Here is a 14,484-nt window from a genome sequence, read left to right on the forward strand (position 1 = left end):
ACTTCTGATAGCTGTTTCTTACTCCGATCTTTGAAACAAATATTTTTGTTAAAATTATAGCATTGCACTAAAGCCCTAGAGGCATTTTCTGCTTTGATAATTTTATTCTAAAGGATAATATATTGTGCCTAACTTCCTGAATGTTGTTTTCCTTGTCTTTGAAACTATATCAACTCCAACATTGTTTCTCCGATTTCCACACGAACAGGCCCGCTGTTCCATTTAGCTAATTGCGCCTCACACGTTGTTTGTCTCGCAGTAGCGAGCAGTCTTTTGTGCGGCTCTAATTAAATTTACACCTGCATTACGGTGACTGTTAACAATCAATACTCGTGGTATAATTCAGGCGCCGTGGTCACCTGATATTGTCCGTCCATCGCGCGCGCCTCACTCTTTGTCGAAGGACAACGAGATGTATCCCGGCACTTAACACCATCTCCAAAGTCGGCTTGGATCGTCGTGTTGCAACGTGCCTGCTGCGCCGAGGCTGAAATACTGCTCTCGCCAATCTGTCTCGTTCGTTTGCTCGCGAAATGCTCTGCACCAGTCTGATCGGATTCGCTGCTCTGTCTCGATGCAGATGAGTGATTTCGGCGAAATCGCGATTGTTTTGCGTCGCCAGCAGGTTTTCGCAGAGGTATGTAAAACGTGGCAGTGCTTTTCCGCCAGACCAGATGTGGATTGATGATACTTTGCTCTCTACATTTATTGCTTTTTAGATTTAGAATTTAACATAATTCAGTAAAATAATTTACAACTTTTTTACTTCTACATAGCCGTGCTATTATTTTCCAATCCTTGAAATTGCATAAATTAAACACATTCACCTGAAGTAGAAATATATATGAACACCAAAACTTAAAAGGAAATAGCCCAAAATATACAATATATTTTAATAAAGATATTTTCTAGTTTAACATTTTTCAGTCGCAGAAGCTCGATCAAAGTAGGTGGCACAGGAACGATCTCTCTCTCTCTTTCTCTGCGTTTGACATGCTTAAATAAATGCAAGAAATATAATTATTCTAATAAACAGACAGCTCTTAAAAGAGGGACAGAGCCAAAAGGATGCAGATATCTCTCCTAATTTTATGATGATTGCTGTCATGCTAATAAAATATTAATTTGCCTCCAAAAAGAGGAGAGGCCCGAGAGACTTTAGCCGGACCACCAGCAGCATCGTCATATCTTTCAGACATTACACTTTTTCGGTTAATGTGTTCATTACTTGAACAGCACGCAAAGTCGGTCCAGTCAGCCGCCGCAGCATCCATACATAATTTCACGAGAGAAAAAGAAAGAAAGAGCAGAGTGCAAAGAGTACAAAAGAAGAACAGCAAGCAGCAGTCGATTTGAATAAAGGAAGATAAGACTGCGTGGACAATCAGCTAAAAGCTTTTGTTCATAAAACCCCATCTCGGCAGCTTTTAACGGCGGCGGCGGCAGCATTTACATTAAAAGGAGAGAGATGCTGCTGAAAATAAAAGGATCGCTGTGCTGGACCATTGTGTATTGTGCGAGATCATTGTCAGGGGTCAAACAATACAGTAGCACTTTATCCTGATGACCATTGTGTTAAGTGGCACCAGCCAGAACTCTATTTGCATGCTCATTTGAATCTGAAGGCGGCCTTTAAAGGCTGCTTTTGCCGCTCGCAAGCTGATGACCTACTGGCAGAGAAGACAGAGACGTTGGAAAATGTCACACGAAGGTGTTTTCCATTCAACTGTCCGCCACAATAATGAAACTGTATTCAGCTTCGATGCCTGCCCGGCGCAATAATTTATGTGCGGGAGCACAAATTAGCCAAAGAGCACTCCAAATGGCTCGGACAAGATTTATTTACCGCACAATTGCGCACTTGTAATTTGAATAAGCTCTCAGAAACAAATAAATAAAGCTGCAGTCCACTCGAGCAAATCCAGTTGTGGAAAGTGATGTAGTTCAAACAGTTGCCGCATTACTAATTTCGCTTAATGAGTGTTCTGGCTTTGCTAGCTCTCGAATATTTTTTTTTTACTCTGTATGTATAGGTATGTTAAATTTTAAAATTGTATCGCTACATGAGATTATTTACAACCTCATGCAGTCTAAACTAAGGCAAACCGTTCCGACAAACGGAAGTTGCAAGACTCTGGACAAGCCGAGGAATGCAGGATAATAAATGCGCATTTCCATTTATCAACTTCAATCACGGTCATCATTTACACTGCAATTAAACTTCAAAACTCGTCGGCAGCCGCATGCTTTGCCGCCTGATAGTATTGCTTAAGTGTGCAGTATCTGCAAAGAGAGCAACAACTTTTCAATGCACACATACTCATTAATGTCGGATAGAGATCGGACGTGTTAATTGATTTATTATCTGATCGGCTCATTAAAAATAAAGCGGCGTGAATTATTGCTTTTCGCGAGTGTATATTGTTCGAGCAGAATGGAAAATCACGCTTTGTAAAACTCCATTGCGAGTCGCGGACGCCCACTCGTGGTGAAAAAAACCGCGCAAGGACACGGACAATAAAGCAGCAGCTTGGTATTGTTCGCTATACTGGATTATCTCTCTGTACAAACAGGACAAACGCATTTTCATACGTACACACAGACGGTGTTTATGCATAATAAGCACCAACCGTTATTACAATATTAAACGCGATCGTTATCGCAGCGAACTCGTGTTTTCCAGTCGCTGCCCATCAAGATTGCGGCTCATTTTGACAAATAATTTTCGCACCGGAAAATTTGTTTGCTCCGAAAGCGTGAAACCATTTTATAATAGCACAAGGCTTCGTGCCCAGATCAGCAGCCTTTTAATTAGGCAATTGGCATGCGTGAGTGTCGCGTGGGTTGCATAACTTGAGCGTGTATACTAGAGATTTAAGAGTGCCAAATTATCGACCCTTTTTCAGCCCGCGTCATTTAAAAGTCGGCTCCAAAACGGGCCTAAACGTTTCGCAAGAATGCTCCGTTCTGCGATTCAAATGAATCTCTCATATTGCGCGCGCGGGTAATTGTGCAGCTGCCTTAAAATTTCATGTTCCCTTTGTGCCGGGCACAATTATGCAAAGTGCAGTCTCATTACCGGCCGATGCATTAGGGTACTTTGTACACACATTTTTCGCGTGCGCGCGGCAGGTATTGCCACACACAAAACTGCCGTTATGCATTCGAGTGCGCTGAGTGAGTGGACATCGCGCGGGCATAATGTGTGTGTGTGTGTGTGTGTGTGTGTGTGTGTGTGTGTGTGTGTGTGTGTGTGTGTGTGTGTGTGTGTGTGTGTGTGTGTGTGTGTGTGTGTGTGTGTGTGTGTGTGTGTGTGTGTGTGTGTGTGTGTGTGTGTGTGTGTGTGTGTGTGTGTGTGTGTGTGTGTGTGTGTGTGTGTGTGTGTGTGTGTGTGTGTGTGTGTGTGTGTGTGTGTGTGTGTGTGTGTGTGTGTGTGTGTGTGTGTGTGTGTGTGTGTGTGTGTGTGTGTGTGTGTGTGTGTGTGCATCTCTCACCGGTGGAACGTTAATCTGCATAAATACGTGTAGCACCGAGCGCTGCTCTTGCGGCCGTGCAGCCCGCTGATAATAATAATCGAACACAACAGGTTTTGCTTTCGAGAGCAGAGGAAAAAAGAGATATGATCATCAGCGTTTCATTCAGCAGCTCCTCTCAATAATGCACAAGAGAAGAGCAGAGCATTTCAATTTCATATTCATGCATTTATTATTCGTATTGAAAGTATTTTTGTTCCATTTTTGCCACCGACTTTTATCCGTGCTGCCTCATTAATCAACAAGGAAAATGCACAAATAGAAGGCAGCGAAAGAGTGCGAGAGAGAGAGGGATCAAGGTATTAAACACGTTTCATGCCATTATAAATATGATTTCTTCTGTGCTGCCGGCCCGTAATCTCACTGCTATAATGCTTAATATTATCATTCCTGCTCATTGCATTTAATGCGCGCGGAATGCATTGTCGCTGCTCAAGGCGGACGCGCGGCGCGGCGTGGATTTCATTTTATTACACTTCCACGGCCAAGCATTGTGCCGAATAACGTCTTGCCGGCAAAAAAGAGTTTGCGCAGATAAAAAAGCTCGCATTGTATAATAAACAACAGCTGCTGCTGCATGCGTTTTCCGCATGCAAAACGTCTCCGCATGCTTTTCCTTTTGTCCACTCATTGTCTCTTGCCAGCCGTGATTCGATTGGGATTGTGTTCTCGCGCCAAGAATGGCAGCTGCGAGCATGCAAATGAGACTTGCAAAAGTCTGCCTGCCTGTCTGAACTTAAAAGGATTAAATGTAGCGAAATTTTGTGATTATGATATGTGTCACAAAACGAGCGGAGGGAAACGCTAAGCAACTCGTTTTGAACCGGGCAAAATCGCACGCTGACCATTTCACGTGCTTAATTAATCCCATCAGATGGCCAAATTTCTTCTCATTTGAGCACGGCCACAAAGTTTTATTGCACAGCTCACTAAAAATCAGCATTTTATTTTTAAAATTTTATAGCATGCCGAAAAACGAATTTAAAACGTAACAAAGAAAAAATTATGTTTCACGGCAGGTGATGCAAGCAGCAAACGTATGATGTGATTTGACAAATGAAACCATAAAATATCTCATACAAGCAGATGAGAAAAGGGTTGTCAATATTTGACTTCAATCTTAAAAAGCAGTGATTTACAGCCACGTGGAGACAAGGGAAACCAATAAATAATCGATTATTATAATTTCATGCGGCTAATGGGAATATTAACTTTTTAATTGCCTCCTAGGCAGGTGTTAATCTCAGGCCAATACATAATAATTCAAAAAGACAGACATACTTGGCAGTAAAATCATTTCATGCACAAGTGGTATATTCATGAGCCGACGGACACGCAACTTCGACAATTGTGTGATTGTTATCAGACTGATTTACTACCACAAACGGTATTATAAACCGCGCTAAATGCAACGTGTTCGCACTGACAATGCCGCCGAGATTCAGCAGCAGTTTCTTATCTGGATTGGAGAGGTGATGCGTGCCATTTTGCCTTGGTGGTTTAATTTTTTTCTAGAAATGTAGCTTAAAGTAGTGAGATCTATTTCAGTGTATCGTTTAATTAAATTCCAAATTTGAAATTACTCTATGAATAAGATAATTGCTAAAAAATAACAATACCTTTTAGAGGATTGTGATGAATTCTTAGTTAATAAATATGTTAATATGCTGTAGGCGTTCCACTATATACACTAATACATCTTAAATAAAATTTTATTTTTAATTAAAATATAGTCTATAAAGCTTTACACTACATATTGATTTTCTACCAGACTTGCACGACAAATTTCTCTCATGCTTGTTTTTTGACAAATTAATACTTTTGATGTAATCTATTTTTTAATAATTCAAAACACTAACAAAAACGTTTTTATGAGCTATGTCCGACACGTTTATTTTCAAAAAATCCACTTCCTTAGAACGTCTGGGATTCTAGCCACCCTTTTTTAAACAATGAAATGTTGACCTAGATGAGAAGAAACAACTAAAATAAATAGAAATAGTTCGATTGAAGTCCGACTCCCAGTATAAGACAAATATGCTAACGGTTGAGACAGTAATATCTCGCGCCAGTAGTCGAAATTAGCATTGCGAGCTTGTAAAATTTAATTACGGGCATGCAAAAAATGCGCATTGTCCGCCATTGAACTCTCCCATTGTAGTGAACGCGCGGGGTGATCAACAGTCAGTCATCGAGCCAGTTGCAAGCCTGCTAATTGGATTGTTCCCATCCTCAAGCGAGTGCGAATGTGTCTCTTCAATTGTAGAAAAATAATCTTTTCTCTCGGTGCGTATGGAAAAAATGCGGCGGCCCGAGCAGCTTTATTTCATTAATACCCTTGCCCTATAAAATTTAAACCACTTTTGAGGTCGTAAAAAATTCCAGTCGGCACGAAAATTTCACAAACTGGTCCTCTCGCTGCCGGGGTTCTTACTTATGCACGTGTGTCTCCTTTTTGCTTTCCGCCCTTTGTTGCGTCGTGTTTATTGTTGCGCAACCTTTTTGCTTTCGCAACAAAGGGGGCCAACACAAAGATTGGTATCGTCACCCTCTCCGCGGCGGCACAACGCGCGCATTTCGCCATTATTATCTAATGTAAAACAGCCAGCTCTCTCTAGGGACGTGAAAAATATTTACATTTGGTTTGGAAATTTAAATTTGTAACTTGTGTTTAGGACAAAATAAATATAACAATTTTGAGAGTTTGTGTTGTAGCAAAGTTTATTGTAGATTTGTGTCCGACTGTGTTACAAGTTTGTTTTAAAAATTCAAATGTGTCTTAAAACAAGACCGTTGAAATATATGGTTTTTAAAAAATCATGCATCATAACTGGTCTGGCATATTTATTTTTTAAGATAACCGCATAGTAGCATTTAGAGTTGCAGCACACAAAAGACTGGTTTTAAACAGGAAAAAGTATTTTCCTGCTTAAAATATCGTACATTGAAAAGATTATCATAAATTATGCTATCGACGCGTTACTTTGTTTTTTTAATATTTTACCCACATTGCAGAGTAAATATAAAAGTAGTTGAGTTACTATTTTTCACAACCCTAACGTAGCATAGCATGCATATCTTCCGCATTCATAAAGGCGCGCACAGTCCCTTCCTGCGTGAGAGAGTGTGCTTGTCTTTCTTTTGCCTCATGAGATGTTTGGTTTGCTTTTTGCTTTTTCATCCTCTAGCTGCTACTGGAAGTTGGTGCGTGTATACAATGTGCATCTCTGTGAGCGAGCACACTTTTCGATTGTGCCAAAAGAATACAGTTTACCTTCTGCTGCTGCCTAGCCCTTTTGGTTGTCTGAGACTCTATTATCCGCTGCTGCAGCAAAATGTTTGCAGTGCTACATGTGTTATGTGCGTTTTGTACCCATCCAATAGACGCGCACACTTGCTTATACGCAATTCCTTTGTCATCGTGACGAATGCACACTTGTAAATACCTTGGCCAATGACAATCAAGTTTTTTCTTCGTTTGTGTACGTGCATTGTCTGAAAGAAAATGCCCTGTTCATGTTTGTAATTTCTGTTTCAGGTATGTGATCTAGAGCATTTTATTGGGAATCGTGACTGACAGAGAGGGATGTCGTAATTTTGACTGGTGAGTGTTCAAAAGATTTTGTGAAATTTCGTTTTTATGCATCAGGCATTGAAAGGTTATAATTTGAGAAAAAGTTGGCTAGAAATTTATCACTACCGGCTCTCGCATCCGCTATTCGCTTGCTAAATTTAGATAGATGGACCAATTGCGCAGCAGACACTCTTTGCGTCTCTCTTGTGACCCACATGAAAATTTCCTTGCGAGTCGTTTGCCATTAAAAATAATGCTCACTTTGCTAAATTCTTATCGCGCCAGCAGCAAGTGCCGTTTGCTGTTTACTACTCGATTTCGCACACTCGCATAACTCGTACCAATTACAGCAAAATCTGCGGGCACAAAAAATCGCCCCTTAAGAAAACGAAAATGTGATGGCACAGGAGCATGAACGGGGCTCTTTGTCACTGCGGTTTAGCTTGGACAAACAATGTTTGCTCATCGCGTCCTCAGAAGCAACCACTTGTGTACACAAGCGCATTGTTACCTCCAACAATGCCACGTGAAGCGCGAGAGAAAGAAACGCGAAAAAACCGAGTGTGCGCGACAATACTCCAGAGTGAAAAAATGTCACCCTTTCGCGTGAACAAGGGGTTGCTGACGCATACTTTTTCCTCTCGATGAGTGATAAACGCGCGGCGACCCACAACTGTGACACTGCCAAGCACGGCTTGCTTGTTTATTTTTTGAGGCTCTTGAATAATTACAAATACAAAGCGTTTTCCCGGCTAGCCAGCCTGTCTCATTATTACCGCTTGCATTTCCGCTGCTGCTTTAATCCGAGCTTTGTGTACTTTTGTGTAACCCGTGTGTGTCATCGTGCACATGCAACCGTCGCCCGCTCTAAATAGTTGAACACTGTGCTGCATTTGTATTACAAATTCTTCAAGCACAAAGGGAGAATGAGCTAGACTCATTTCAAAGTGCAGTTGGACGACAGCAGCTCGCCAGACTTTGTGGAGCAGAAGTAATGTCACTAACAAGGAGAGTATGTCGTATGCACCAAAGAGACGACAGTTTTGCAGACTGGCTTGTTGAAACTTCTCTGAATGCGCCGGATGAAATATTTGCCGTGCACTAACATGGAAATAAAGATGAACTTTCCAAGTCAAAATCTAGTTGCAATTCAAAAAAAGTACATTTTTTATTTCGAAACGAGGATTTTAGGTGAATGGTGTCTGAATTTCAATTTTTAATGGAAGCATCCCGAATAAGAATCAATTTTCAACACATAATAAATATCACCGTAGCTATAAGAAAACCTAAAATAGAAAACAGAAAATTGAATAATGCTGGAATATCATAATTATAAGATTTGATGAAGCGTGATTTTGCGACACTTCTGAAGTCATTTGTGCAGTCGATTTCTGACGCCGTGCAGACTTTTTTAATTAAGATTACGCTGCCTTTGTAACACAGGCACAGCAGAACAGACGAGCCTTTTAATTTGCACGATTGTTCGCACTTGAAATACAAAGGCGCGGATTTTGCATAGCCGTGCGGGTTGACTGGAGAAATAATGGCGAGATTCTGAAATTGGGTGGCGCGCACTCAGAGACGGCGTGGAGTGAGAAAAATACGAGACCTTGTGAAACACGCGACTGCTTTGCGAAAACGAGGGTTTAGCGGAAAAGCGAACGCTTTGTGCCAACGCCATTGGAACATTATTCCTCCTTGTCGAGCTGAGCTGCACTGGAGTTAATGACTTGAATTATTAATCTACCGCTTGCTTTCCTTCTTTTCGCCTCCTTTGTGCAAGCTTAGTAGATTCTCAAATTAAGGAAAGGGAACGCTTTCTTCCACTTTGAGAATACAAGCATTGTGATGATTGGCACATTCGTTATAGCCTACAAAATAAAATAAAAAATACACTTATATATTATCTGCAGAGAAAATAAAAAGTAATTGAGTATTCGTGTAAAAAAAATGGTTTCAGTTTCGTCGTAAAAATGGCAATAGCCTTGTTTTGAAATGGTATTATTTGTTGTCTGAAAGCTATATATACCTTAGGGATGTCATTTTTACAGCCTTTCTGTGGCCATTTTATTTAATCCAGTGTATGTCAATAGTCGTTGATTTGGGTTGCTGCTTTATAGAAAATTTTATGTGGATTCTTGACACTATTTGCTATTTTTAATTAAAATTGAAAATCTTGATCACAAACCTTTGAGTCCCATTTAATTACAAACCTCAATCAAGCGTTGAATCGAGGAAATTAATTGAATTGCAGGTTTTTTATAGCGGTGACTATTTTTTATAGTTTTGTTTGATTTGCATTTTGCATATATACCTTTTTGAATGCATGCCTCTTATAAACGACACGGCGGGGGTGTTTTCTAGATAAATATACGTGTGCTGGATTTTACCCCAATTAAACACGCGATATTTCTAATTTGAATAACAAACAAATCTCATTTCGCGGTGTTCAATGGCGTCGGTGCTGCAGCAAGGTGCGTTGAAAGTTTCATGCAATACGCACCGCCTGAATGGATTTGAATGTTCATTACAAGTGTGAAAAGATTTGCCACCAAGTACATATATGTACAGCAGCGGCGTTGGTGCAAGGTAGGCGGGGTACGCGCAAAAAGTCTAATGCAGGAAATATTTATCGAAAGCACCTTTTACTAATGTTTTGAAGTCTTTCAGCATGCATTTGGTTTATGTTATATGACATGGAATAAATTCAAATTTAATTCAATATCCCCCCTGTGTTTCCACTCACTTCCCTTACAAACGAAGTTGGCAGTTTAAAAGCGAATGAGAGGTCTCTGTTTGTTTTAGGAATAATGTAAGACAAACAAAATTCTCTGGGAAGCAAGGTAAATAGCATCAAAAGAAACTTTCTGATAAAAGTAGGAACACGCCAGGCCAGCGAACGACTTTTTGCCGGCTGATAAAACTCACGGTATAGCGCAGCATCCGAGAGTGGTCTCGAAGAACCTCCTCGTTTATTCTTCAGCACACATTATTACGCCGGCCTCGAGGAAAATGAGGAAGAGAGGTGCATTGCATCACACGCCGATGCTTTTCTTCTTCCGTAATTCCTTTGATGCGAACAAAGTAAACGTCTGTTGATGAGGGCAAAAGGGTGCGCACATGCACTTCCCTTCGAGAAGCAGGAAAGCAGGAATTCATTGTTTGCACTCAATTTATCTGCTTTCTGCTAATTAGCCCTGCTGGAGACTTCAAAGGTTTTAAGTAAATTTCCAAACAACCGTGGACAAGTTTGACGCTCGAAACAAAGGAATCCATTTCAGTGGCGGGACAGAAATATTTCTCGTTAAAATCAAGATTATTGTGTATTCGTCAAGGATTTAAATTGTAGATGAAAAATCCTAGCATAATTTTGCAGTAATTTAGAGAAATTTCCTCGGAATTCACATGCATGAAACGACGACAAAAGGCATACATGTCTTCTATTGTTCTAGCGAATCACTTAAAACAAAAGAATATGCAGCAGTAAAAATAACTCGTAATTAGATATTCCATTCAGCTGTCAACCCCTCCAGCGACACATAATAAAACAACATTCTCCTCTGCAAATTTAACAAAGTACAAAAATCTCCAGCCACCATTTCGCGGAATAAACAAGCTTGGTATAAGTGAACAAGTCTCGGTAACAAATACGCAAATTTCCTCACGTTCGCCACAAATTTTAGCATAATAAAGAGTGGCCGTCGAATTTTTTATGGCTCGACGGAGCAAAAGGAGCCGGCGACTGACTGACAAATTAAAACGGACCGCCAAATTGTTCTCTTTTGTCAAGTACAACGTCGGCGAGCGCTTCCCTGCACCACGCACGCTGTTTTATACTGACTCATATAAAACACGCATAAAATTTCAAGTACATCCTCCAATGATGAAATTCCCAGCACACACAACGCATGCATGACCATATCAACTTTTAAAAAATAACGTCCACTCTTCATGCCAGCAGACAAGCTTGTTTTTACGCTGGCGATATATACAAAAAATATATAAAAAGTAGTGTATGAGCGCTGATATTACACACCAGCAAATACTATGTAAGGACGGACGAAAAGGAACGGAGAATCTTTTCGTCGAGAGAGGATATTAAAAAAAGTAAAGTGAGAGAGAAGTGTCCAGTTTGTGTTCAGCGTGTGGAAGAAAGCAGAGGGAACTGTGCAACGGCACACGCACGCAGCACAGCCGATCGTGGTTTACAACTGCAGGGAATAGTGCAGTTGTTTCCGATTTAAATCTCCAATCTATTAATCAGTGTGAGCTCCGAATCTGCTCACCCAGTTGTCATAATCATTTTTTATTGAAGTGGCAGTCGCCCCATTTTAATTGGGTGATGAAAATTAATCCACTTACACTCAATATCTTAAACAATTCTGGTTTTTAAATAGGTGTGGTATATTTAAGAATTTGATTTACTCACCCATAAATTAATAATGCGCTTCACTACTAAAGATCATTGCGGTTTGATAGAAAATCAGATTTTAATATTTTCTGCTCAGCAGCAACAGCTTCAGAGGATGATAATAAAATTTTATTTGCCCCTATTAAAATGCTTCTGAAAACAAACAGCGCTCTCCAGAGCAGACAAATAAATCTCATGTGCCTTCACATTCACACAGAAAATGTGGCGCACTCTCGCACTGCTATTTGTATAATAAAAGCCCCCTTCTGCAATACGCACGCTGGGTGTGCTGCGCGCAGAGAGGTTGGATGTGTATAAATTTTCGTTTGTGTTCCACATTCCGTTATTATTATTGCGTCTAGCCGTCTTTTCTGTGGCGTGCGAGCGAGACTTGCTGCTGGAGAAGAAGGGCAACAAAACAGCCTCTGAACTTTGTACACACAATGTAAATTTTGTGCGGTCTCAATTGTCTAGTCTGCCTCTGTGTACAGGCACACGCAGTAAATCAAACACACATGCACGCGAGGGTTGCAAGCAAAAGCAAATAATCATCAACTGTGTTTAAACAATAGTGGCATTTGTGATTTTAATGCATGCCGCGGTGGATGCGTCCTTTGATCTTTCTCAGTCGAGTGAAATTCGTATGCCGCCGAGCTGATTTGACGTTGCGTATTGCTCTACACGTCAAAGGGAAATTACGGAAAAAATTCGAACTCTCTTTTTTGGCTGAAGGGCAGTATGGAAAAATAGTCGGAATCATTATTATGTGAGCACTTTGTGTCAGCAAGGCATTATTTGTATAAATAAAGAAAACCAAACTTTGTTTCTCAAAAGCACCCTCACCCACTGAACAAACAGCAATTCCAGATAGGAGAGCAATGTGTTCGTGGAGGGAACGCCGTGCATAAAAGAGAGCTTGTATATAGAGGCCGAACTTTTGCTTCCCTCTTGAATGCATGCATAACTTTGTTCAAAAGAAGAATACTGTGCAAACCTCCCGTGCCTTTATTGCCAATGTTTAGACAAAGTAATCAATGAATCGGAAAGAAAGTTACATAATATGATATCAAACACTTCCTTTCTTCCTTTGCGTTTCCGAGAAGGAAGAGAGAAATTTTGCTCGAATGCTTCTCTTGCGCCCCATTCAACGAGTCCACATAACATTGGCTTCTTTTTCATTGAATTGTTTGGCTCTTAAGAGAGGAAATACTGAAACTCGGATATCTACGTGTTAAGCCAAAAAAGTCTTATTCCTTCTATTGGAAGGTTGCAATTAGTTATCGCTTGTTTTGTTCGGTGGAACCAGAATCTAAGGTAATAAGGAATGTTTTTACAACTTTCCTTCCAGCTTGTTGTTTGAGTGTTCGGTGGCTTAAAGGATGTTGATTTGCCATTAAAATGCGTTTGGAAGTCGAGGATTAGAGGGAAATAAGTCGCTTTATGAAAAGCAAATAATTTGTTCTCCAGCAGCAGCAAAGCTCTCTCTTATTTGGGGAGATGCGAACAAATGCCTAGAAGGCGCACGCGGCATTTATTCGTCGCTTTGATGTGAATGCAGCCAAGGACTTTTAAATACTCGTTTGCCGAACCGGGGGTTTGTTTTCGGCTGGGAATAAACATACGCATACACACGCACCACACAGCTCGGTATTTGCATTGAATCGTCGTCAAAAGCGGCAGAAAACTTATTCTGCAAAATCAACTTTGTGTGATTTGTTTGGACAATATTGCGCTGAATGGTTTGCGCGCGCCGGAACATTTCCTTCCTCCTCGGTCGCACACAGAAAGCGCTGCCTTTATTTATTATTTCAAAGAAAATAAATTTAAATCGGCAAATTGGCATGATGGCTGCCGTCGAGAGACTTTTGCCTTGGCTGCTTTCTTGCCTTAATTCACGCACTAATAATAAATATAAGCAGGGTCTCTCTCTCTCTCTCTCTCTCTCTCTCTCTCTCTCTCTCGCTCACTCTCTCTCTTTGCAAAAACGGAAAGCTTCTCGGCACAGCTGCTGCAAAAACTTATTGCTGCTGTTTGCCTGCTCGCTCGCTTGCGTCGCTTCTTTTAATTAACTCGATGCTTGCTTATTGACACAACAATTAATAATTAGCGCCGTCACAATTTATTGCCGAGAATTTTTCCCGCTTCTTTTTAGCTTGATTGCTTTGAAACTGCGCTCTGCGTACCCAGGCAACCATGCGAATTAATTTGTTCGCTCTATTAGCGATAAAGAAGCGATTGTATGCTGCCAACGCGTTGCTAAGAGAAAATATTGATTGCTGGAAAGGTCCATTGAGATTTTTCCCCTGCATCAATGGTTAAGGATACTTTAACTGTTTCCGATAAAGTTAACACTCTTTCAACACGGAAATGTATTTAATTTGGTCTAACTTGAGATTGAAATTAAAAATTAATGGGACTTGCGAATATTGAATGAAAAGTGTTTTGGTCAACATCATGGCTCTTTTGACAAACATGTTATTTGTTTGGTGTTTGCTGGGTTTTTGATGCAAATAACGATATTTAGAATTTTTATACCCACATTCTAGTTTACCGCTAAAAAATATTTCGGAAAAAATTAACAGAAATAATATTTTAAGGTTGATTTTTTTAGAAAGAAATGCCCTTACATACAGCTGCTTTCCCCGTTTGCTATGTATGGTACTTGATTTTTTACAAAAAGGTAATCAACGTTTCATGTTATCGAAAACTGACAAAGTCTTACGACGATTTACTCGAGGACAAGAAGACGATATCCACAGCGCAGCGGGAGCGTTTTGTGCCCTTCGCCAGCAGATTTGTGGTGAAAAACGTTGGCCAATAAAAGAGAGTGGATGATAATGGCATTCATTGTGCCGTGCGCATTTCTCAACAACAAACAGAGGCACGCATGCACAATCATTGGATCAAGCCAGGAAAAAATAGAGAGAAATAAAGGGACGCGCCGCTTTTTCAGCACCCGGTAAAGA

The 14,484-nt window shown here is 40.5% G+C and overlaps 1 protein-coding gene across 4 annotated transcripts in view; it reads left to right on the plus strand.

The window, feature by feature from the left end:
* LOC135944397 (transcription factor SOX-5-like) overlaps positions 1-14,484 on the plus strand; it is a 169,544-nt gene that overhangs the window by 32,512 nt on the left and 122,548 nt on the right. For 2 of the 4 annotated variants that reach the window (XM_065491293.1, XM_065491299.1), the window contains exon 3: positions 7,072-7,137. The exons of 1 other annotated variant lie outside the window; for it this stretch is intronic. The gene's annotated coding sequence lies outside the window, so the exon portion shown is untranslated. Of the gene's footprint in view, positions 1-462; positions 638-7,071; positions 7,138-14,484 lie in introns of those variants that run through there. One more of the 4 variants, XM_065491296.1, reaches the window with a different exon arrangement.

The sequence above is a fragment of the Cloeon dipterum genome, chromosome 4, assembly GCF_949628265.1.
Source record: "Cloeon dipterum chromosome 4, ieCloDipt1.1, whole genome shotgun sequence".
Taxonomy (NCBI): domain Eukaryota; kingdom Metazoa; phylum Arthropoda; class Insecta; order Ephemeroptera; family Baetidae; genus Cloeon; species Cloeon dipterum.